The sequence below is a fragment of the Grammomys surdaster genome, unplaced genomic scaffold (assembly GCF_004785775.1).
Source record: "Grammomys surdaster isolate TR1022 unplaced genomic scaffold, NIH_TR_1.0 64, whole genome shotgun sequence".
NCBI classification, from domain to species: domain Eukaryota; kingdom Metazoa; phylum Chordata; class Mammalia; order Rodentia; family Muridae; genus Grammomys; species Grammomys surdaster.
Window position 1 is genome coordinate 6,034,501 of NW_021604566.1, and position 16,219 is coordinate 6,050,719.

Sequence of the window (16,219 nt, forward strand, 5' to 3'; positions counted from 1 at the left end):
TCTCTCTCTCTCTCTCTCTCTCTCTCTCTCTCTCTCTCTCTCTCTCCTTCTTTCTCTCTTTTTTATAAACTATGGGTATATAAACCGAACAAGGAAAATTAGATTTTAAGCAGCATTTTAAAATTTCTGTGTAGCTCAAAAAAATAGCAGCCCAATTTAGAAAACAAAATCAGAATAAAACTTGATTCAAAGGAAATAAAGTACCAATAAATACAAGAAAGATAGTTTACCTTATTAGGTTTCAGGGAGCTATAACTCAAACCTACCAAGAAATACTATTGCATGCTCCTAGTAGGATGGATATAACAGAAATAAGACAGACCATGATAAGGATTTCTAAGAATACAGAGGAAGAAAAAAATTTTTTATTGTTGATCTAAATAAGAAGTCGTGGTTGCATTGGAAAATAACAGTTATTGGAAGATTCAGTATGGCAATCAATCCAGTGCTGAGAACTGAAAGAGCATATCTAAGGAAATAAAGATTCGGTCACACAGAGCCTGTACAACAGAGCCTTGATCTTCAAACTACACTCTATTGGGTTCTAGCATGTTCCTTCACAAACAGAAGCTAGAAAAGAGTTGCTACACAAAATCAAAATGTGTGACATCTATTAATAATAAATCTACCTATTGAAGCTGAGCTAGGAAGTGCTTGTCCATAACCCTAGCACTCAGAAGGCTGTGGCAGAATATTTGAGCACATTGTGAACTTCAAGATTGTGAACTGGAAAAATCTTGTAGTATGGCTGAGCTCTAGCACATACCTTTAGTCTAAGTGGTTTCTGTTTAATGTAAAAAGGTTCTTGTGGTGTGGCTCAGCCCTAGAATACACAATTCATTCAAAGAGCTTTCTGTAAACAAAATTAAATAAAGTCAATGATAGGTCAGGAGGCAGAGTGAGCAACCAGTTGACAGGGAGTGAACATAAGGACATAGAAGGAAGGACATTGAGTTGAAGGATATTTGAAACTTCGGAGAAGGAAAAGGTCTTTTTCTTCTTGGATATCATTGGAGTAAGAAGGTCAGCTGGGTGCTTTCTCTGCCTCTATGAGATAGCAGGCTGAAGAAGGAGGACTCTCACAAGGTTAAGACCAGGTTGGGTTCCACAGTGAATTCAAGGCTAAGCTGGACTATATAGGAAGACAATGTCTTTAAACAATGCATATATGCTAAAGAAATAAACGCTCTTTCCTTCACTCGACTTCTCTCATGCCCTTTCTCTATTCTCCACAGTGAATCTTTAGTTTCCTTCTTTATATAATTTACTTTGATGGCTTACTTGACTGAAATATAAATCTTAGTCTTTCTCTGTATGTAGGGCATGGATTCAGAAACGGAGAAGCAGGTTAGTCCAGGTGAAGTCTGTCTCCATTCACCAGTTGGAAATCAATTATTGGGAGATTGATCTAGGGTTGTAAAGTTCAATATAAGGAGTACATATTCCTGCCAAATTAGAGGTGGAACCTGGGCTTCTTCAAGGGTGCTTGCCTGTCTTTGTGACATGTGCCATGGCTTGGCGCCTGAGCAAATGAATTAAGAGAATGACATCTTTTATAAGGTTATAATCTTTTTTATAATTACCTTTATACTTGGTTGTTAGTTTATAACCACAGGAAACTTAAAGTTCCATATGTGGAATAATTCTTATACGAAACAAAGAAAAATACCCATGCAACATTTAACCCACCTCAATTAACATGGCTGCAGTTAAAAAACCAATGAACAAAAATGAACAAAAGTGACTGTTACACATTTTCAGATACATAGAGCCTGTGTTTCCTCTCCCCTCTTTTTTTATCACAGTGGTATTAGTAAACATGTTTTACTACTTCATTCTGGTTTGTACATTTTACAATTTTAAAGTTAGTTTAACTTCTAAGACTAATCCACTGAACTTAAGTCCTTGGCTTTGAACTTAACCTTTCAATTTATCAAAAGTCTTAAATATGGATTCTTTTTCTGTAGTAAAGAAACATACTGCCCATTATGAGGCTCCCACCTAATCATAAGAGGTGCTTTTCTCTGTGATACAATTTCAGAAAGACCCCTAGAGAATGTCAGAGATACTCATAAATGCCATTCTTTTTTAAAATTTATTTATTAATTCAATTTACGTTCCAATAGCATCCCCTCCCTCCTCCCAGTACCACCTCCTCTTCTCCTTTGCAAAGGGGGAACACACCTCTTGGTGTTAGCCCCTCCCCAATGCACATCAAGTTACTGTATGACAAGGTGCATCCTCTCCAACTGAGGCCAGACAATGCAGATCATTTAGGGGAACTTCATCCACAGGCAGGCAGACAACAGGGACAGCCCCTGCTCCAGTTGTTGGGAAACCCACTCATATACTAGAGATCTCAAAATGTGCAGGGGACCTATGTTCAGCCTGTGGTTGCTTTTTGGTTGGGTGTCCAGGCTCTGGGAACCCCCAAGGGTTTAGTTGACTTCCTGTGGGGTCCCTGACTCTTCAGGTCCCTCATTCCTTCCCCAATATTTCCACAAGACTTCCCAATATCTATCTAATGTTTGGCTGTGGGTCTGTGCATCCCATTTAATTGATTGGTAGGTGCAGCCTCTCAAATGACAGTTATGCTAGGTTCCTGTCTGTAAGAGTAACAGAGTGTCATTAATAGTGTCAGGGATTGGTTCTTGTTCATAGAATGGGTATCAATTTGCAGCATTCAATTTAGCTGACAATACCCTCCATTTCTGCTCTAACTTCGTCCCTGTACTTCTTATAGAAAAAAACACATTTTCTGTTGAAGGTTTTGTGGATAGGTTACTGTCTTTATTCCTCCACTGGGAGTTATGCCTGGTTAGAGGAAGTGGCCACTTCTGGATCCTTATCTGCCACTGCTGCGAGTCTCAGCTAGAGTTGTTCCCATGTACCTTCTGGAGCCCCTAACCATCTCAAATCTTTGGCACATCCTAGGCATTGCTCCCCGTACTGCTGATTTCTCTTTTCTCTCCCTTGTTCTCCCTACATCTGATACTCACCAGCTTCCTTCAACACGCCCTCTCCCACCCAGTTCCTTTCTATCCATGTCCCACATTAGTTTTGTTTCCCCTTCTGATAAAGAGTTAACCATCCTTCCTTAGCCCTTGTAATTTGGCTTCTTTGAATCTGTTTATTATAGCATGGCTACACTGTACTTTATAGCTAATATCTACTTATAAGTGAGAACATATTCTGCATGTCCTTTTGGGCCTGGGTTGCCTCATTCAGGATGATATTTTCTAGTTCCATTTATTGCCTGTAAAATTCATGATGTCCCTGTTTTTAATGGCTGAGTAGTATTGCATTTTTGTAAATGAACCATATTTTTTTATCCATTCTTCAATTGAGGGACATCTGGGTGGTTTTCAGTTTCTGGCTATTATGAGCATAGTTGAGCAAGTGTCCTTGAGGGACGATGGTGGAACATTTTGGGGGTATATGCTCAAGAGTGGTATAACTAAGTCTTGAGGCAAAACTATTCCCAATTTTCTGAGAAACCACCAAATTGATTTCCAAAGTGGTTATACAAGTTTGCACTCCCACTAGCAGTGGAGGAGTGTTCCTCTTGCTCTAAAGCCTCATCATCATTTGCTCTTTCTTGAGATTTTTTAAAAAAATTTATTGGATGTTTTATTTATATTTCAGATGTGATCCCCTTTGCCCATTTCCCCCACACCCAGGAAGCCCTTATCCAATCCCCACTCATCCTGCTTCTTTGAGATGTGCCTCCATCCACCTGCCCACTCACTCCCACGAATTCCCCCATGCTAGGCCTTCAGCCTTCATGGAACTGAGGATCTCCTCTCCCACCTATGCACAACAAGGCCATCCTCCTGTACATATACAGCTGGAGCCATGGGTCTTCTCTATGTGTTCCCAGGCTGGTGGTTTAGACCCTGGGAGCTCTGGTTGTCTTAGCCATTTTAATGAGTGTAAGATGGAATCAAACAGTTGTTTTGATTTGCAGTTCCCTGATGATGAAGGACATTGAACATTTCTTTTGGTACTTCTTGGCCATTCGAGATTCCCCTGTTGATAATTCTCTGTTTCATTCTGTATCCCATTTTTAATTAGATTATTTGGTTTGTTATTGTCTAACTTCTTGATGTGTGTGTGCGTGTGCGTGTGCGTGTGCATGTGTGTGTATGAATATGATGTATATGTGATATTAGTCCTCCATCAGATGTAGGGTTGGTGAAGATTTTTCCCAAACTGTAGGCTGTCATTTTATTCTATTTGCAATGTCATGAGGTCTCATTTATTAATTGCTGACCTTAGTGCCTAAGCCACTGGTGGTCTGTTCAGGAAATTGTTTCCTGAACCTATGGGCGCAAGGCTATTCTCCATTTTCTCTTCTATTAGATTTAGAGTGTCTGGTTTTATGTTGAGGTCTTTGATCCATTTGGGCTTGAGTTTTGTGCAGGGTGAAAAATATCAATCTGTTTGCATTCTTCTTCACACAGACATCCAGGTAGACCCGTATCATTTGTTGAAGTTCTATGCTTTCTGTTTCTTTGTCAAAAAACAAGTGCCCATACATATGTGGATTTATTTCTGTGTCCATAATTCAATTCCGTTGATCAATCTGTTTGTTTCTATACCAATACAACTATTTTATCACTATTGCTCTGTAGTACAGCTTGAAGTTAGGAATGGGGATACCTCCAGAAGTTCCTTTATGCTTTAGGATTGTTTTAGCTATCCCAACTTTTATGTTTTTTCATATGAAGTTGAGAATTTTCTTTTCAACGTCTGTCAAGAATTGTGTTGAAATTTTGATTGGGCTTGCATTGAATCTGTGGATTGCTTCGGGTAAATGTGAAAAGATCCCTCAATTTCTTTCTTCAGAGCCTTGATGTTCTTGTCATATAGGTCTTTCACTTACTGGGCTAGAGTTACACCAAGGTATTATATGTTATTTGTGGCTATTGTGAGGGATTGTGTCTCCCTTAGTTATTTCTCAGCCAGTTTATCAATTGTATATAGGAGCCTTATTGACTTCTTTAAGCTAATATTGTATCCAACCACTTTGCTGAGGTTATTTATCACCTGTAGGAGTTCAGTGGTAAAAATTTGGGGGTCACTTATGTATAGTATCATATCATCTGGGAATACAGATATTTGCACTTCTTCCTTTCCAATTCATATCCCCTTGATCTATCTCCTTTAGTTGATTTATTGCTCTAGATAGAACTTCAAGTAGTACATCGAAGAGATAGTGAGAAAATGAACAGCTTTGTCCTGTCCCTGATTTTAGTGGAATTGCTTTACGTTTCTCTTCATTTAATTTGATGTTAGGTATTGGGTTGTTGCATATTGCCTTTATACCTGTTAGGTATACACCTTCTGTTGCTGATCTCTTCAAGACATTTCAGATGAGTGGTTTTGGATTTTGTCAAAGGCTTTTTCAGCATGTAGTGAGATGATCACGTGACTTTTTTCTTCACTTTGTTTATATGATAGATTACGTTGATGGATTTTCATATATTCAACTACCCCAGCGTCCCAGGGATGAAGACTACTAGATAATGATGGATGATGTCTTTGATATATTCTTGGATTCGGTTTACTAATATTTTATTGAGTATCTTTGCATCAATGTTCATAAGGGAAATTGTTCTGAAATTCTCTTTGTTTGCTGAGTCTTTGTATGGTTTACGTATCATGGTGATTGTAGCATCATAGAATGAACTTGGCAATGTTCCTTCTGTTTGTGTTTTGTGGAATAGTTTGAAAAGTATTTTCATTAACTCTTCTTTGAAAATCTCACAGAATTCTGTTCTAAATCCTTCTAGCCTGGGTTCTGTTTTTTGTTTGGGAAACTTCTAATTCTGCTTTTATTTCCTTAGGCATAAGGATAATTTTTTAGGACAATTAATATAGTTTACTTGATCTTGATTTAAATTTGATAATGTGTACCTGTCTGGAAAGTCATCCATTTCACTTAGATTTATCAATTATCTGGAGTACAGACTTTTGAAGTAAGATGCAATGATTCTTTTGATTTCCTCAGTGTCTATTGTTATGTCTTCCTTTTCATTTCTGTTTTTGGTTTCTTCATCTAGGGTGATTGAAAGTTTTGTAGAGAATAGTAGAATAGTCTGATATCTGTGGTTGTAATCAGTTCTGATAGGTCTGCTTTTACATGTTTTATATTTTATATGTTACCTGTTTTTCCCTTCAGCTTTTAAAATGTGTTCTTTGTTTTGTAAATTTAGTATTTTGATTATTATATGGTGAGAGGATTTTCTTTTTTGTCCACTCTATTTTTGTGTTCTGTCAGCTTCTTGTATATTTATAGGCATCCCTTTCTTAGGGGAATTTTCTTTTATGATTTTGTTGAAGATGTTTTCTGGGCCTTTGAGCTGGGTATCATCTCTGTCTATTCCTATTGTTCTTAAGTTTGGTCTTTTCATAGTGTCCCAAATTTCCTGGAAGTTTTGTCTCATGAACATTTTAGATATTGCATTTTTGTTGACTAATATATTGATTTCTTCTATCATATCTTTTAAACCCGAGATTCTTTCTTCTACATCCTGTATTCTGTTGGTGATGCTTATGTCTGTAGTTCTTGTTTTTTTCTTAGGTTTTTCATCTTCATGATTACCTCAATGTGTGTTTTCTTTATTGCTTCTATTAATCTTTTCAGGTCTTAGCAAAGTTTATTCATATCATTCATCTGTTTAATTGTATTTTCCTGGCTTTCTGTATTTTCATTTTCCTCATCTTTTAACGCCTCTACCTGTTTGGATGTATTTTCCTGTATTTTAAGGGGCTTACTAATTTCCTTTTCCAAGATCTCTATCATCTTTCTGAGATTAGATTTAAGATCATTTTCTTGTGTTTCATTTTCATTAGGATATCCAGGGTTTGCTGTAATAGCAGGGCTATTGTGGAAACAATATTGCCTTGGGTCTTATTTATTGTTCTTAAACTGTCCTCTCGGCATCTTTTTTTTCCTAGTGTTGGCTAGATCATCCTGATGGCAGCAGGACTTCTCAGGAATGGGGAGGGGGTGAGTTGTAGGCCAGACATTGAATGTCAGGGTATCTGATTTTGCTGGATGTGCCTCAGAGGGCCCCACTACCAAGGGATTCATGGAGAAATGTTCCAGTGTGGTAGTCTTGGGATCCTTGAAGGCATCTATGGGGAAACAGGTCATTCTAGGGGTCCTGCGAGTCTCCTCAGGACTAAAGAGCAAGCCCAGAGCTAGTCAATGGGTTTTCAGAGGACCATGTGAAACTCACATCTGCAGGCTGGGTCCTGGGAAGACCAACTGGAAAGGGATTTATGGAGCATGGTTCCAAGAAGGTTAATCTTTGTGTCCCTGAAGATTTGCATGGAGGAGTAGGTGCTCTTGGGGTCTCCCAAGACACCTCAGAACCAGAGATTGAGCCCAGAGATAGACAGTGGATTTCAGGGGATCCCTCCCCATACCCTGTTCCTGAGATTCCCACCTGCTGTGGGGGGAATCTGTGAGCAGCCCATGCTCCCTGTGCTCTTTACACTACCTCTGGCTGATTTGCTGTGAGAATTGAGGGCTATGTGAAGTATATCTTCCATGCAATGAGTCCTTAGCTGTGGGCGTAAAATGATGTTGATCTCATCATGTGTAACACAGAACAATCAGCCAACACATGGATGAACATTTTAGCTAACAGAGTGAAATAAGATTAAGATGGGGCGAAAGAAATACTGATATTGTGTCTGTCCATTTCACAAGGGCACAAAAGGTCATCTGTTCCTCTCAGTTCTACACAACTTCACAATACTTTTATTTTGTTCTATCATTTCTAGATCATCTACTTTCCCCTGGGAACAAGCTTATGACACTTGACATGTTATTAAAACAGAACAACTTCTACTTCCTCATAGACTCAGGATCCATTTCTTAGCTATACTATCAAGTACTTTGTTGGCTAATCCCCTACCTCATATGTCTTATGATACTTGTTATCAGCCAAAGTGGTCCTCAGAATGAGCTAAACAATATTATTATAACACAACAGGTGTCTGTTATGAAATAGGGTTTTACTATGTAGCCCAGCCTGGTATTAAACTCATGACTCTCATGTCTCATCTTCACAATTATGGCATTATAGGTATATACCTTACATTAGTCTCACACCACAACTCTGTACAGCTTGGCTCTATGCTTCTCTGCATTTTGCTTGATTACTATAGAGCCATGGTAAGAAATCCAGGATGTGTTTGCTGCAGGTAGTTACATCTACTGCAGTTTACTGCCATTTAGCAACAGAAGGGAGCTGCCATTTTTCAGGAAGAAAGAAACTAAGTGTCAAAAGTTAGTGGGTTTCTTCATATGCTTTAATGCTTTCTTTTCCATCTTATCTCAGGAAGCAAACCTGTGATGATCTGAGTGCAGTAAAATGCACATTGGTTTCCAATCTTCCAACCTACTTGAAGAAATTGTCTTCCAGTGTTTCCTGAGAACATTTAGCTCTAAAAGGAGATGATCACAATCTCCTCTTTCAGCTCTAGTAGGTTCTGAATGGCCTCTGTCACCAGCAGCTATTGCAGGTTTAAATCAGAAGCATGAGCCTGTCACTCTCAATGCTCTGCTGAATGTAAAATCTAAAGCATAGGAGCACTGTAGGGACCAGAATGATTTTAGACCACAAGCTTTGAATAAATCATTTTTAGTCTATTCATATCCTATCAACAGACATAGCATACTGGAGTACATCAAGATTCATTTAATATAGATTCTAGGTTTTCATAATAGCAGAACTTTTAGAATTTAAAACACAACTGAAGATTTCTTGAGTAGACCTTGAAAGCCTATTCAAGGAGTTTGAATGACTAAGGAGGTTAGATTTGACTCCTTTAAAGTTATGTATTTTTGAGCACGTAAGACAATCGTATCATTTAATCTGGCATTGTAGGATACCTGTACTGAGAGAATGACCTACACACAGAAGGTTGCTACTGTAAGCCTGGGTGATCAGGTACTTCTATTTGACTTATGGCCTGAGTGCATCCATAAAGAGTTTGCCCACTGGATGTTTGTTTTTCACTGTGGTACATTTAGAAATGATGGTGGTTTTAGGAGATAAGGTCTAGGTAAGAGTGTTTCATTAATTGAAACACTCACTGTTCTCAGAAAGGGTTAGTAAAAACATTTGACAAAATACAACACCACTTTATGTTTAAAGTATTAGATAAATCAGGAATTCAAGGCCCATACCTAAACATAATAAAAACTATATACAGCAAACCAACAACCAATATCAAAATAAATGGAGAGATACTTGAAGGACTTCCACTAAAATCAGGGATAAGACAAGGATGCCAACTCTCACTGTATCTATTCAAGATAGTGCTCAAAATTCTAGTTAGAGAAATGAGACAACAAATGGAGATCAAGGGGATACAAATTGGCAAACAAGAAGCAACCCCAAAAATTCTATCAGAGAACTCCTACAGCTGCTAAATAACTTCAGTGAAGTAGCTGAATATAAAATCAACTCAAAAAATCAGTAGCCTTCCTTCATACAAATGATAAATGGGATGAGAAAGAAAATAGGGAAACAACATCCTTCATAATAGTTACAAATAATATAAAATATCTTGGGGAAGCTCTAACCAAACAAGTGAAAGATCTGTATGACAAGAACTTTCAGTCTCTCAAGAAAATAAATTGAGAAAGACCTCAGAAAATGGAGAGATCTCTCATGCTCATGGATTGGTAGAATTAACATAGTAAAAATGGCTAACCTATCAAAAGCAATCTACAGATTCAATGCAATCCCCATAAAAATTTCAACACAATTCTTCACAGACATGGAAAGAGCAATTAAATTAAACAGAAATTAAACCACACATTTATGGACTCTTGATCTTTGACAGAGAAGCCAAAAATATACAATGGAAAAAAGAAAACACCTTCAATAAATGGTCGAACTGGAAGTTTGTATGTGGAAAAATGAAATCAGATCCATATTTGTCACCTTGCACAAAACTCAAGTCTAAGTGGATCAAAGACCTCAACATAAAATCAGACATACTAAATCTAATAGAAGAGAAAGTAGGAAAGAGCTTTGAACTCATGGACCCGGGGAGTGTGGGTGTGAGAGCAGGTATGTGTGAAGGATTTCCTAAACAGAACTCCAGTGGCTCAGGTTCTAAGACCAAGAATTGATAAATAGGACTTTGTGAAGCAAAAAGAAACTTCTGTAAGGCAAAGGACATAGTCAATAGGACGAATCTGCAACCTACAGATTGGAAAAAAATCTCCACTAACCCCACATCTGATAGAGGCCCAATATACAAAATATATAAGGACCTCAAGAAGCTAACCTCAAAATACCAAACAACCCAATTACAAAATGGAGTATAGAGCTAAACAGAGAATTCACAACAGAGGAATTTAGAATGACTGAGAAGCACTTAAAGAAATGTTCAACGTCATTAGTCATCAGGGAAATGCAAATCAAAACAACCCTGAGATTCCACTTTACACCAATCAGAATAGCTAAGATCAAATCCTCAAATATCAGCACATGTTGACAAGAATGTAGAGAAAGAGTAACACTTCTCCCATTGCTGGTGAGATTGCAAACTGGTACATCCACTCTGGAAATCAATCTGGAGGTTGCTCAGAAAAAAATGGAAATAAACTTACCTGAAGACCCAGCTATGCCACTCTTGGGCATATACCCAAAAGATGCTCCACTATACCACAGGGGAACCTACTCTACTGTGTTCATAGCAGCTTTATCTGTGATAGTCAGAAGCTGGAAACAACCCAGATATACCACAATGGAAGAATGAATACAGAAAATGTGGTTCATTCACACACTGTAATACTATTCAGCTCTTAAGAATGAAGACATCATGAGTTTGCAGGCAAATGGATGGAACTAAAAGATATCATCCTGTGTGAAGTAACTCAGACCCAAAAGGACATCCATGGTACGTATTCACTAAAAGTGGATATTGGCCAAAGAAGTACAGAATATCTAGGGTACAATGCACAGGACTCAAGGTTAACTAGTGGAAGGGCCCAAGTGAAGATGCTTCAAACCCACTTGGAAGGGAGAAGAAAACAGTCATGGGAGGCAGAGGGAGTGAGAAACCTGGCTGAGAGAGTGCAGGGGAAAAGGATAGCATGATCAGGTATTGGTGGGTCAGGGCAGACAGGAGAGAAGCCCTGAGGGACATCAGAATGAATGGAAATATGAAGCCTTGGAGGGTTGGTAGATCAGGGGATCCTCTAGAAAGTACCAGAGACCTGTGTAGTGAAAGACTTTCAGGACTTAAAGGGGGGGACCTTATATGAAATGCTTGAAAGTGGGGAAAGAGTCCACCTCCAGTAGAAAGACAGGACATCAAGTGAAAGGATAGGGTTGCCATCTGACAACCAAAAATTCTGACCCAGATTTGTTCCTGTCTAAAAGAACTGCAGGGACAAAAAAAAAAGGAGAAAAAACTGAGGGAAAGGAGGTTTAATGACTGACCCAACTTTGGATCCATCTCAAGGGTAGGCTCCAAGGCTGGACATTATTGTCGATGTTATGATGTGCTTACAGACAAGAGCCTACCATGGCTGTCCTCTGAGAGGTTCAACAAGCAGCTGAGACAGATACTCAACCATTGAACTGAAGTCAGGGAACCCTGTGGTTGAATTAGGGAAAAGCTGAAAGAAACTGAGGAGGAGAGTGACCCCATAGGAAGAGCAGCAATCTCAGCTAACCTAGACCCCTGAGATATCTCAGATACTGAACCACCAAGCAAGAAACATACAGGATCTGGTCTGAGTCCCTCAACACATATACAGCAGAGGACTGCCTGGACTAGCCTCAGTGGAAGAAGATATGCATAACCCTCGAGAGACTTGAGGCCCCAGGGAATGAGTAGACCTGGCACCAGGGGTGACATCCTCTTGGAGACAGGGGGAGGAGGCATGGGATGAGGAACTGTGGACCAGTATGTGGGCAACAACTGGACTGTAAAAAAAAAGGTAATTTTAAAAAGAGAGAAAGGGTTAATATTCTTATGAGACCCAAGTTAGTTCCCAGAAGAATAGGTTATTATTGAAACAGTGGACATGGCACTGGATTCCCTCTGATTAATTGTCTTTTCATAATCTTTTTCCTTACCCACATTGCCATGGAACCATCCATGTTGTCAAGCAGCCTAAGATCTTCCCCAGAATGACAAGCAAGCACTGCACTGTATAGACCCTCAAGTACCAAAATAATAAGCCAAACAATTATTTATAATGTATCTAGCCTCTGGTATTTTAATATTAGTAACATGAAATAGATCAGTAATATATCAGGTAACTTGGGGAATCAAGGACTAAGATAGGGACATTAACAAGAACAAAAAGTTTGTTACTAGTAACTAGTAGTGTTCAGTTCTTCTTACATATTTTCAGTCATTGCTTTTATATGAATAAACATAGTCTATGAGTAGCTTCCCAAACACACTCAAGGAGCTGGAGACTGAAGGTGGTTTTAATATAAGAACTAGCTCAGCGTTATATCTGGTACATGGAATCTTCCCTCATTCTGTTAACCTGTCATTTTCCAGTTCCCCATCTTTGTAGGCATGGTTCATCTTAATTATTGGACCTCTGTTCAAGTATCACCACTCCATAAGAGCACTGCCCTCAGCTACAGAAGCAGGACATTGCTTCTTACCTCCAGCTTTTGTGATGCTACTGCTATGTCACTGGTTTCTTTGTTTGTCTCTTTCTTTGTCCAAAGAATATAAGAGTCAAAGTAAGTATGTTAGTTAGATTTCTACTCTCTTGTTCAGAACTCTGCTTCTAGCATTGATATCAAAGCTTGACATATAATAAATCTTCACTAAATGCTTGTTAAAAGAATGTAAATTTTACAATCTATTTATTCATTGCTTCTCTCTTATGTAATTACTGTAATCTTATCCTTCTTGACTGTATACTTTAAAGAGAATAAATGAATATGAGGGAAAATTCTGTTTTAGAAACCATTGTCTACAAATCCTGATACTAAATGCAATGGTCTGTGATTTATTGATTGAGTCAAGAAATGTCACAATGGTAAAAAATTCTGTGAAATTTGACAAAGAAATTAAAATGCACATTCTCAACTATGCTTGTCTCAGTTCTCCTACTAGACCATAGTCAAATCACTAGATATGTCATCATGCCATGGATTCAGTGATCTTAGCTACCTTAAATATGGAAGTAGAATTTTGTTTTTAAACTTTACTCTTTCTTTAAATGTAGTCTCTCTTGTCCTATCAGGAAGTCCTGGCTGTTTTCCTGTGGTTGAACTTGGCTGTCTATAGAGTAGAAACAGAAGAATATGGAGGTATTAGAAGAGGCCAGGAAACTCTGAATCTTAGCAGGATATCCCTCTATTGCAGCCTATGGGGTACATTAACACAGCCTGAACTTTGACCGCATGATACTAGGAGTTTAGTTCAGCACTTTGCACAAGGTCTTAGCATGCCCAGATTCAATGTTCTACCCTAGTTTGTTAGGTCACTACTTATTGTTCCTCTTTGTCATTCTCAATATTTCTGGGACTCTCTCACTTTTAAATTGTAGAAATATTGTCTTTTCTCATCCTGCTAAAGGAAAAATTCCAAGAATGTAGAAGATTATTTTAAAATAATGTGAAATATTTCTCTTTTGTGAGCTGTGGTCCTTGGTATCTCTAAATCCAGTAATGGGAATTGATTCTTCTTTTAGAAAAGATTCTTAAAACTTCCACTGAGTTTACAGAAAGTAAAAGGCTGGTGGTAGGATTTCTTCACTAGGGTTTCTATTGTAGTGATGAAACACCAGAGCAAAATCAATCTGGGAGGGAGAGGGTTTATTTCATCGTACAGCTCTAGGACATCATCCGGGGAAGCCAGAGCAGAACTTAAGGCAGGAACCCAAAAGCAGGAATTGATGCTGAGCCTGTGAAGAATGCTGCTTACTGGTCTATGCCTCATGATTTGCTCAGCCTTACTTTTCTCTGTCATCCAAGACTGCCATCCCAGGGGTGGTACTACCTACAGTGAATTGGACCCTCTCACAACAACTATCCTTCAAGAAAACACCCCATTGGCTTGCCCACTGACAAATACCATACAACAGGAAATTTCTCAGTTGAGATTTTTTTTCCTCTCAGATGACTTAGCTTGTGTCAAGCTGAGATAAAGCTGGCCAGCAATGCAGTCTTCAAATAATTCATTGCATCTCTTATCTTATTTCTCTGCCAACCCAGAGTTCAATAATATTGAAAACTCAACAAATAGCAGAACATACCATGAAGAAATTAAGAATTTGAAGAAGTTACAGTATCATGGAAGATTTTCTTTTTTTGGTGGGCTATATCTTGGAAAATAAAACTCCATCCTCTGTATGCTATTTTAATTTCTACACTACTAGAGAGTTCAGAGAGTGCATATTTAAGGAAACAGACAGGGGAAGTGTACATGGCAAGGTTTGTTTTCACTTACAGGACACAGCTCAAAGCATGAGTTTGGATTTATTTTTCCTTGGTGACAATCTGGAATAGTTGGTATATCCTCTTCACCCAGGAAAAAAGTGGCTCTCAAGGTCATTACTTATGCAGCATACAAGGAGGAAGTTTTAAGAGACTAGGAAGAAATATTGGAACATTCTTTAAAAATGGCTAAACTGAACTCATATCCAAAAATTCATATCCTCTTTTCCTGGGTTGTGAAATTGTCCCAAAGTTACGAAAATAATTCCAGAACACAACAGGAACTCCAAATAAATTTGTTTTTCTTTTTATTACATTGATCAGCACACACTCCTTTCAGGTGCAGATGTGGCTATAACTTTGTAGGCTGACATAAAGTCAAAGTTCAGAAGGGACAAGCTCTAGCAAATCTTATTGTCAGACATTCCTAATTTCTTTCAAGTTAAGAGAAAAGAAGTTTTCCCTCCAAATATTTTTGCTACTTTCCAGAGCTCTACTGAGGGCTGTCCATGCACAAACCAGGGAAGATCTTACATAGGTAAAAGCAAGGCAGGAATTACATTTCTTCTCTCTCAAGAGACTAGTCTGAATAGTTCAAATTTGCATTCCAAGCTGCTAATGCCTAGGCAGTGAAGTACCAAATCCTGTTGTAGCACCGAAAGGATTATTCAAACTTAATAATGGTAAGTGCTAGCAACTCCAGTGAGAGCAAGAATTTAATAATTTCTGCAATTACAAATGCATGGCATAACTCATCTTCCCTGGAAACCAGATAGAGAAAAGCTCACTTTTAAGATTCCTGTTGAGCCATTTAATGCTACAGAGAAGCAGCTTTGCCTCAGGTTTACAGCCTACATATCCTCTATATTTAAAGGAAAGATAATATTTATGCCTCCTCCATAAAGATTTCATGCAGAGAAAGTAATTGCCGTCACTTAATAGTATGTATCAATGAATAAGGATGAGGTTACTTTTAATTAAATGGATGCTGACATAGGAATACTCCAACAGGCATGCACAGACTGAGAAAGACAATGTTTTTTAACAAGCAATGTTTTCAAAGCCAATATTTTTCAGTTCATGGTAACTAAATGTAAGCAGCTTGGTGCTGTCTTTTTGTCCTAACTGGTTTGCTAAAAACCTAGTAAAATAACATATAGCTTACATTAAAAAGATTAATAGCCTTGTCTTTGCTGAATGTGCTCTTTCAGCTACATCTTCTGTAAATTCATCTTGTTCCTTGCACTAGCCCTCTACATATTCAAGAGGAGATTCAATTGTCCAGCAAATATGCAATAGCTAAATTACTTTCAAGTCGATGCTTGAGTAGGTAAATTTCTGTTTTGCAATATTCAGTTTATGAATTCTTGTACCTATCAAGGCAATCAATTTTCTTCAAAAATTTAAACACAACTCAGAATGATTTTCTATAAGGGAAAAATCTTTCATAAAAAATAGGGGGAAGGAAAGGTGTAGAATGGTTGTGTAAATAAAGGCATCTTAGTTAATTCCAACACACTAATTCTTAGTTAATTCCCAACCCAGGAATGCACACAGGATAAGGGGAGATCCATTGCACAAGTTGTCCTTTGATCTGCACAGGAACACAGTGGCACAAATATTCACCTTCCACCATATATACATACATGCTAATATACAAATACACATGAAAAAGGTATATATTTGGTGAAGAACATTAAAAAAAACAAATAGTTCAAGGATAAACCTTTGTAAGGATTTACAAACTTTTGTCAGAACATCGGTTT